A 10,561-nucleotide genomic window follows, 5' to 3' on the forward strand; every position below is an offset into this window, starting at 1 on the left:
GGAAAGTTATGACCAACCTAGATAGCATATTAAAAGGCAGAGATATTACTTTGCCAACAAAGGTCCATCTAGTCAAGGCTATGGTGTTTCCAGTGGTCATGTATGGATGTGAGAGTTGGACTGTGAAGAAAGCTGAGTGCCAAAGAATTGATGCTTTTGAACTGTGATGTTGGAGAAGACTCTTGAGAGTCCCTTGGACTGCAGGGAGATCCAACCAGTCCATCCTAAAGGAGATCAGTCCTGGGTGTTCATTAGAAGGAGTGATGCTAAAGCTGAAACTCCAATACTTTGACCACCTCATGCGAAGAGTTGACTCATTGGAAAAGATCCTGATGCTGGGAGGGATTGGGGGCAGAAGGAGAAGGGGACAACAGAGGATGAGATGGCTGGATGGCATACCGACTCGATGGACGTGGGTTTGAGTAAACTCCAGGAGTTGGTGATGGACAGGGAGGCCTGGTGTGCTGCAATTCATGGGGTCGAAAAGAGTCAGACACGACTGAGCGACTTCACTTTCACTTTTCACTTTCATGCATTGGAGAAGGAAATGGCAACCCACTCCAGTGTTCTTGCCTGGAGAATCCCAGGGACAGCGGAGCCTGGTGGGAGGCCATCTATCCGGTTGCACAGAGTCGGGACACGACTGAAGCGACTTAGCAGCAGCAGCAGCAGCAGGGAGGCCTGGTGTGCTGTAATTCATGGGGTCGTAAAGAGTCTAACACGACTGAGCGACTGAACTGAACTGGACTGAACTGAACTGGGGAGGTAAGACCCCACATGCCCTGTGGCCAAAAAACCAAAACATAACACAGAAGCAATATTTGTAACAAATTCAATGAAGATTAAAAAAAATTGCCATCTCACATTGAGAAATCTTTTTTGTTTTCTTATGCAAATGTTTAATGATTTCCTGGCTTAGGGATGTTGTCATTTATATGACAATCCCCGGCTTATGCTTTCATGTCCTGGTATTGTATCTCTGATTCATCTCCACCAGCTTTTTTTTGTCTATGACCCAGTTCACTCACACCTCTTCTAAGGACTAAGTTTTCTTCTCTTTAACATTCAGTATCTTTTCCAAGCCTGAATTGCAAAAGAAAGTGCACTTACTCTTCTATTTGACCTCTTTTTCACTTCATTGATTTATTATCTATTCTTTTGTATTTTCTATTTTTATTGAAGTATAGTTGATTTATAAAATTATATTAGTTGCAAGTATACAACCTAGTAATTCTATGTTTTTATAGATTACACTCCATTTAAAATTACTTCAAAATAGTTATTCTATTTACCTGTGCCCTACAATATGTCCTTGTTGCTTATTTAATTTATGCATAGCAGTCCGTGTCTCTTAATCCCAAACCCTTATCTCCCGGCCCCCTGCTTCCATCTCCACTAACCACTAGTTTGTTGTTTATATCTGTGAGTCTGTTTAAGTTTTGTCATATGCATGCATTTGTTCTATTTTTTCGATTCCACATATAAGTGAGAACATAGAGTGTTTGTCTTTGTCTAACTTATTTCAATAACATGCTACACTCAGTATAATGAAATATTACTCAGCCTATAAGCTTATTCTTTAATTATCAAAAGAGTAATTTGAAAAATCACATATTGGCTAATTTACATGAATATATAAATAAATTTTAAATGCTTAAGTTTTGCCGAAGGAGAATTTTTACTGGGAAATGACTGCTGTATTTCTGCCTTCATTTATTCAAGTAAACTCTCAACCCAGAAGATCATGTTTTGTTCAAGGCATTATTGCATGACTTGACCTTGGCTTGTACGGTTTGCTATGTGTTTCTTCTGCTCGCTGATTGCAAATGTCCCCTTTCAGCTTACTGCAACAGCTGCTTCAACATCCTGTTCACAGCGGTGTTAGATTGCATCAAGGATCACTGAAATGCCAGAGGACTGGCTGTGGTCCAGAATCTTGGTAGTGGTGATATTATCTGGTCATTTTAGATAAAGTATGGCTTCAATTGATGGTGATGAAATGTATTAAGTACAAGATAACAGTAATTATGACAAATGAGATCTTAAAAAAAAATGTAACAAGTCACAATCCGCTGCTGTTCTTTAGACCTTTAGTTTGGTTAGGAATCCGAAGCCAGGGTCACAGATTACACTGCCGTCCAGCCCAGCTGATTCTGATGAACTGTTTCACTTAGTGCACCAATTAACAGTGCATTCTGTCTGAGTCTGTATGTAGTGATAGCCTTAATTCTAATTTGGCTGATACAAATGTTCAATGCATGCAGTGTAGCAGTGATCCAATGCATGCTACATCAACCTTCAAAGTAGTTGTTTAATGTTCAATAAAATATCCTGAACCAGTTTTTCCATAATTGCTTCCATGCTTTGTGTCATATGCCCCTGGAAACCTGGCCAAAACATTGCATTTTGTATTTATCAATGCCTGGCCTGGCAACTTCTAAAAACTCTGCCAGTCAGAGAAGCTATAGTTTGGATAGACACTAATTGTGATCATCTGACTCCCGTTTTGAGAATGTGAATGCAACAAGAAGGCTGCAGCTAGTAAAAAAAAAAAAAAAAACAACAGAAGTAGACATTGGTACAATAGAAGCAGTGGAGACAAAGCTTTGGGAGAATGGGACTGCACAGTCCACGTCCAAATAAAGACTGTCATTTGCTAATGCTTCCTGTAGGAAGGAACAAGGAGGCAGCCGAAGCTGAAGTTCCTTGACTGGCCTTCCTAGGGATTATGGCTTATATTCATCAAAAAGTTGATGAATTTTCTTTTACAAAGCACCTTGATCACAGCAACATCTGTGATGCTGACTTTTGAAAACCTTTTTCCAAATAATAAAGAAATTGGGAAAATGTCTAAAACATTGTAAATGAAATAGTTACATGTTATTTCTTAATTTTTGTGGTAAATACACATAACCTAAATTTACCATTTGAAACATTTTAAAGTGTACAGTTCAGTAGCATTAAGTGCATTAATAACGTTGAGCAAACTAAGGAGGAGCAGGGCAGAGATGGGTAAGGTTAGTTTGAATAACTTCCTGCCCACAATTTTTATTGTTTTACAACCAGGGCTTTTGCTACTAAGCAAGACTTAAAACTCAGCAACCTCAGATATGCCGATGATACCATTCAAATGGCTGAAAGTGAAGAGGAACTAGAGAGCCTCTTGATGAGAGTGAAAAAGCTGGCTTGAAACTCAGCATTCAAAAAACTAAGGTCATGGCATCCAATCCCATCACTTCATGGCAAATAGAAGGGGAAGAACTGAAAGCAGTGACAGATTTTATTTCCTTGGGCCCAAAATCCACTGTGGACTGTGACTGCAGCCATAAAATTAAAAGACACTTGCTCCTTAGAAGAAAAGCTATGACAACCCTGCTACTGCTGCTAAGTTGCTTCAGTTGTGTCTGACTCTGTGCAACCCCATAGACGGCAGCCCACCAGGCTCCCCCATCCCTGGGATTCTCCAGGCAAGAACACTGGAGTGGGTTGCCATTTCCTTCTCCAATGCATGAAAGTGAAAAGTAAAAGTGAAGTCGCTCAGTCGTGTCTGACTCTTAGCGACCCCATGGACTGCAGCCTACCAGGCTCCTCCATCCATGGGATTCTCCAGGCAAGAGTACTGGATTGGGGTGCCATTGCCTTCTCCAATGACAACCCTAGACAGCATATTAAAAAGCAGAGATATCACTTTGCTGACAAAGGTCCATATAATCAAAGCTATGGTTTTTCCAGTAGTCATGTACAGATGTGAGAGTTGGACCATAAAGACGGCTGACCACCAAAGAATTGATACTTTCAAACTGTGGGACTGAGGAAGACTTGAGAATCTCTTGAGCTGAAAGGAGATCAAATCAGTCAATCCTAAAGAAATCAACCCTGAATATTCATTGGAAGGACTGATGCTAAAATTGAAGCTCCAATACTTTGGCCGCCTCATGCGAAGAGCCAACTCCTTAGAAAAGACCCTGATGCTGGGGAAGATTGAAGGCAAAAGGAGGAGGGGGTGGCAGAGGGTGAGATGGTTAGATAGCATCACCAACTCAATGGACATGAATTTGAGTGAACTCCAGGTTATAGTGAAGGACAGAGGAGCCTGGCATGCTGCAGTTCATGGGATCTCAAAGAGTCGGACACGACTTAGTGACTGAAAAACAACAAAGACTTAAAACTGCCATTTAAGAAATGTACTTGTGATAATTAAACTACTTATTACTTGACTTGTGGCCTGTTCTTATCAAACTAAAGACTAAATGTAATTTTGAACCTAAGACTGTGCTAAAAAATATAGTTCTTGATCAAACCCACTTGGTTCATATATATTTTAACTACATACAAATGCATATATATAGTCATTCAGGAAAAAAATCAAACTCAAATATTTTCTATTTTTCCAATAAGTGCTTCATTTTGTAAAATCAAGTGCTTTTTATTTATTTGATGGGAAAGCACTTATTCAAACAATCATAATTAGGGAATTAGAGATTTTTTAAACTATCCTTTTAATTGTAAAAATTATGTTTTTAAGAGTCATAGTGCTAAAGGGTTCTTTTGAGAGAATATGTCCTGCATCCATAAAGCAAAGATAACTCCCTGTATTAGAACTGTGAACATTTATACATATTCAAATTTCATGTCTATTCAAACACATTTTTAGGGGTGGGTGATACTGAAGCATTTGCAGTTTTGAGGCTTAGTCTTCCTTTAATCTGGAATAGCGCCCCTGCAGTTTTTTGATTTGTCGTGTTTTGTTTTGTCTTGCATGATCCTGACAATGTTTAAAGACTCTAGCTACGTTACTTTGTAGAATATTCTCAGTTTGGGCTTGTCTGATGTTCTTCCACAATTAGATTCAGGTTCTACATTTTTGGCACAAATACTACAAAAGCAATGTTGGGTTTTTCCAAAGCATCGTGTCAGGAGGCATATGCTATTAATTTGCCTCATTTCTCTTAATATTAGCATTCGTTATGAGTTTAGGTAGTATCTGCCAGATTTCTCAAAATTATTTCTCTTTTAACAAATACCAAAGTATTTGAGAGGAGATACTTTGAGACTACTTAGATGTCCTATTTCTCATCACACTGGTATCCATTTGTTCTTGTATCCACTCATGATTTTGGCCTGAACTGATGGGTGCCAAACGGTTACTTTCAAACTTTACTATTGCTTCAGCATTTCACAGTTGAGATTTCTAGTTAAGTTTTGCCTCCTCAGTCTTTTGTCATTCCCAGATTTTGGTTAGTGGGAGCCCCTTTAAACTGGTTCCTAAGGACAACTTAACTCTTTATTTTGTCTAATAGGAAAGACATGAGATGGATAGATGTGGTATAATAAAAAATATATTTGATCTTTGTCCTTAGTTTCTGACACAGAGATTCTAAAACTCTTGGACTGAGTGATGTGAGTATCTTTTGTTATTTATAACAAGCTTTTTTCCACCATACCTGTCTTCTGCTGAGATGACTTGGCAGGCCCATAGATGGCTTCCAAATAAGGACTAATCACAAGAAAATGCAAACAGGTAATGAGAGAATAGGGCTTCCCTTGCTTCCCTTGTGATTCAGCTGGTAAAGAATCCACCTGCAATGTGGAAGACCTGGGTTCAATCCCTGGGTTGGGAAGATTGTCTGGAGAAGGAAAAGCTACCTACTCCAGTATTCTGGCCTAGAGAATTCCATGGACTGCATAGTCCATGGAGTTGCAAAGAGTGGGACATGACTGAGCGATTCTCATTTCCACTTTCAATGAGAGGATAAGGACCTTCAGCATCAACCTTCAACTTCCAGGCAAGGGAGAGGGGCTGGAGACTGAGTTTAATCATCAATGGCCAATAATTTAATCAGTCACATTTAAGTAATTAAATCTCAACTATTTAAAAAAAAACCACACAACTAAACAACAGAGTTTGGAGAGCTTCCAGGTTGGTGAACAAACTGGGATGCTGGGAGGGTGATGTGCCTGAGAAGGCATGGACACCCCCTGCCACACCTAACTCTTGCATCTTGCCTAATGGACCCCTTCCACGTGGATGTTCTTCTGTCATATCACTTATCAGTTCAGTTCAGTTCAGTCGCTCAGTCGTGTCCGACTCTTTGCGACCCCATGAATTGCATATCACTTATAATAAGCCTTTAAGTGTAAAAACGGTCTATTCCTGAGTTCTGAGAATTCTAGTTCATTCTAGTGAATTCTTGAGCCTGAATGAGGTGGGGAGTTGTGACAGTTTCACAATTTGCAGCCATGTGAGACAAAATTGTAGTTAGCCTGTGTCCGTGAGACTTGGGACTGGTGTCTGAGGTGAGAGCAGTCTTGTGGAAATCAATCCTCATGTCTGTAGCTTGCTATGTATTCTAAGTCACTGCAGTTAGGTTCAATTCTTTGTGACGCTATGGACTATAGCTTGCCAGGCTCCCCTGTCCACGGGATTCTCCAGGCCAGAATAAGGAGTGGGTTGCCATTGGGCTTCCCTGGTGGCTCAGACTGTAAAAAGTCTGCCTGCAGTGCAATCCAGGTTCTATGCCTGGATTGGGAAGATCCCCTGTAGAAGGGAATGGCTACCCACTCCAGTATTCTTGCTTGGGAAATCCTCATGGACAGAGGAGCCTGGTGGGCTATAGTCTATGGGGCCGCAAAGAGTCAGACACAGCTGAGTGACTAAATCTGTAGAGTCTGATGGTAACTCTGGGTAGTTAACACAAGAATAGGATTGAATTGTAAGACACCCAGTTGGTGTCAGAGAATTGCAGAATTGCTTGATGTCTGAAAGACCATGGACCTGGTGTCCTAAGAGCTGGATACATAACATTAGTTTCTAATATTTATCTTAAATAACAAAACTTCTGGATAAAAAGCAGGTCTAGGATGAAAATAACCTCATTATTTTCATTCCTTTCTCCTTGTTCCCTGTTACTGTTCAGGGTTGTTGAGGAACAGTAACAGGGAAACAACGAGAAAGAAATGAAAGGAAGACAGTAGGGAGCTTCACTTTTCACATCTGGTCCTCTGATGTCCTGATGTCTCTTCGGCTGTTCTCAGGATCTGATGATCCTCCCACGTCTTCACCAAATTGTCATGGAAAATTAGATGACAGAGTCCAATTTTATAGCTGGATTTCGTCAATCACAAGTATGTAAAAATGAGAGAGACACTCACAAGCTGGATGTGACTCCTGGCCAAACCTCATTTCCTTAATTGGACTTGCTAGAAGTGCAATTTATATTCAAAAATGAGTCAAGGGATTTTCTTTAGGTACATTAAGTCATAAAGCAAACTGTTCATGGCATTTAGGCTAACTTATGATAAGTTAGCAAACTTGGAGAGTTACATAAAAGAGTGCTGATAATGTGTTTTAAAAGTGGCCACAGTATGTTTGTCCAGGGGAAATGAAACACAAGGATTTCATCAGTTCATTGAGCTCATAACTACATATACGATTATGTAGTTTTGACTATTATGGAGATTGATTTCTTCTTGTAGAGAAGAGAGGAGCCTGAGTCCTACAATGAACAAGACATTACACAAAACAGAGCTACTTTTAAGGGTCGGGTAAAATTGCTGTGGTTGTTATTAAAACATAATGGCCTCTAAAGAAAGTGTCCTGGAATGGAAAGGACAGAGTTTCCCTAATCATCCCCAAATTTTCTGCTCCTAGAGTGATTGTCGCACTCCTGCTCATTTACAGAAAGCTGTTGGATTAGCAGAAGATTAAATGATGCCACTTTGGTTAATCAAATTTAAGTATATGTGATTGGTTTTCCATACCAAGCTCCTCTTGTTCCTATAATACACCAGACAAGCTCTTCCCTAGGACTTTTTACTCTCTGTTGCCTTTACATAGAACATTCTTCCCAGAGGTATCTGCCTAGATTAGTCACCTTGGGCTGTTATACATATATAATGCCATATGCTGCTGCTGCTGCTAAGTCGCTTCAGTCATGTCTGACTCTGTGCGACCCCATAGACGGCAGCCCACCAAGCTCCCCCATCCCTGGGATTCTCCAGGCAAGAACACTGGAGTGGGTTGCCATTTCCTTCTCCAATGCATGAAAGTGAAAAGTGAAAGTGAAGTCGCTCAGTCACGTCCAACTCTTAGCGACCCCATGGACTGCAGCCTACCAGGCTCCCCCATCTATGGGATTTTCCAGGCAAGAGTACTGGAGTGGGGTGCCATTGCCTTCTCCGAAAAATGCCATATACCGGGGGCTTAAGCAACAGATATTTTTATTTTTCACAGTTCTGGAATCTGGAATGTCTGAAATCAGGTGCAGATTCAGTGTCTGCTATGAATCCCTTTCCTGATATGCACATAGCTACTTTCTCATGTTGGGAGAGAGAGAGAAAGAGAGGCCTTTGGTCTCCTCTTCTTTTATAAAGGCACTAATTCCAACATGCAGTCTCCACACTCATGACCTTATCTTAACCTAGTTAACCTCCCCAAAGCCCTACCTCCAAATCCCATCACACTGGGGATTAGGGACTTCAACATATGAAGCCCCATTTGGGCAGACACATTAAGTCTATAGCATAATTTCTAAGCAAGTTTTAATGGCTCCAGGTGAGCCTACTTCCTTCTTCTTCTTCACTTCTTATTGTCCACATCTTCATATGATCTTTCTTTGATTATCCCTTCCTAACTCTGAAGGGCAAATGGGTAAAAGACCAGCTGGATTCAGACTGTGAGCTTAGGACTAATGGAAAGGAAAGGGAAAATATTTCAGTTCCTTTCTCCCAGCCTTTTCAATTTTTAATTCTATGGGCTTTGAGAACACTGCACTAGAAATTACCAGAAGTAAACTCATGTAGCTTGCCCAACGAGCTGTTACAGGAATTTTTAATGAGAAATGTTATCTCCTGTGAATTTCACTGAACCACTGAAATACAGTCTAATAATATCTTCTAAGGATATCAACTTTAAAGCAGGGAACTACTTCTTAAGAAAATGTCTTTTGCTATGTTTTAATGTATATTAACGTATAATATGTTTAACATACTTAATGTATGTTAATGCAATTAAAATTACAGCAAATAAAATTAGTCACAAGATTTACACTACCTATTGTCCATTTATTCTAAAATATGCATTTAGGATAATTTTAGGTCATTAATTATTGTTTATTCAGGTTTTGAAATTTAATATCTGATCAATAATTCTGCAAATCAACATACAACATATTTCATTTACATAATCTGCCTTTTATTTGTAATTTCTGTTTTAGAGAATTAATAAACAATATTTTGTTCTAAAAGTAACAGATGAATTACCATATTCCTTGTATATCTGCTTATAGAATTCTATCATTAATCATGACACTCTGGTTCAATCAGTTATATAATTATCATTTTACCACATTCTTGTATAAGTATCCTGGCTTACAGATTTCTGTGCCATTGATTATTTCACTGTTATATAAATTCTTTTATACCAAGGAAAACCCAAACTTCAATAAATAAGAGTACAAGAAACCCATACTTCAATAAACTAAGAGTTCTTATTTTAACAAATGCAAACAATAACCTCCTACATGTAAAACTTTTCTGTTAAAGTAAACCTGGAGTAGAGAGTCCCAATCTATGGCCAAGTAAAAATAACCTTAAGGAAAACAAGTGGAAAAGTACAGCTTGGAAAACAAGAATTTTCATAATTATTGTTAACCATATAATATACATTTCCATGAAGTTAATGTTTTTCCCTATTTCCACACATATTTTATCCAAGAGAAGTGTATAAAACTCCTACTGACTTTGAAAAGGCTTACACTGACAGGTGTAATGTTATTAAACTTCAAAGTGAAAGTTGCTCAGCTGTGTCGGACTCTTTGTGACTCCATGGACTGTAGTCCATGGAATTCTCCAGGCAGGATACTAGAGTGGGTAGCCTTTCCCTTCTCCAGGGGATCTTCCCAACCCAGGGATTGAACCCAGGTCTCCCACATTGCAGGCTTATTCTTTACCAGCTGAGCCACAAGAGAAGCCCAAGAATACTGGAGTGGGTAGCCTATCCCTTCTCCAGCAGATCTTCCTGACCCAGGAATTGAACCGGGGTCTCCTGCATTGCAGGTGGATTCTTTACCAACTGAGCTATGAGGGAAGCCCTCATTAAACTTCAAAAGGGGCAAGCAATCCTCTAAGTTCACCAACAATTCACTGAGAATAAAACTGTTTACTAACTCCTTGACGATTTAACTGAGAAGTATATTTTAGTTGTACGTGCATCTTTTGGGTTCTTGTCTCACTGAATGGTGAAGACTAGGAGTGGCCAGAACCAGAATTTATAATAAATCACTGAAGCCAAAAAGACAGGCACAGGCTCATCTAGTTGTTGGAAAATAGAGAAGCCCAGTTCAGGAGACATAAGATAGTGTCTAGTATTGGACAACAGATCGTATCCTTTTACTGTGTGGTAGGCAGACCCTAGAGCTTCCCAGGTGGCACAGTGGTAAAGAATCTGCTTGCGAGTGCTAGAGATGCAAGAGATGGAAGTTCAATCCTTGGGTCAGGAATATCCCCTGGAGAAGGAAATGGCAACCTACTCTCATACTCTTGCCTGAAAAATCTCATGGAC

This window comes from Bos taurus, chromosome 4, assembly GCF_002263795.3.
Source record: "Bos taurus isolate L1 Dominette 01449 registration number 42190680 breed Hereford chromosome 4, ARS-UCD2.0, whole genome shotgun sequence".
Lineage (NCBI taxonomy): Eukaryota > Metazoa > Chordata > Mammalia > Artiodactyla > Bovidae > Bos > Bos taurus.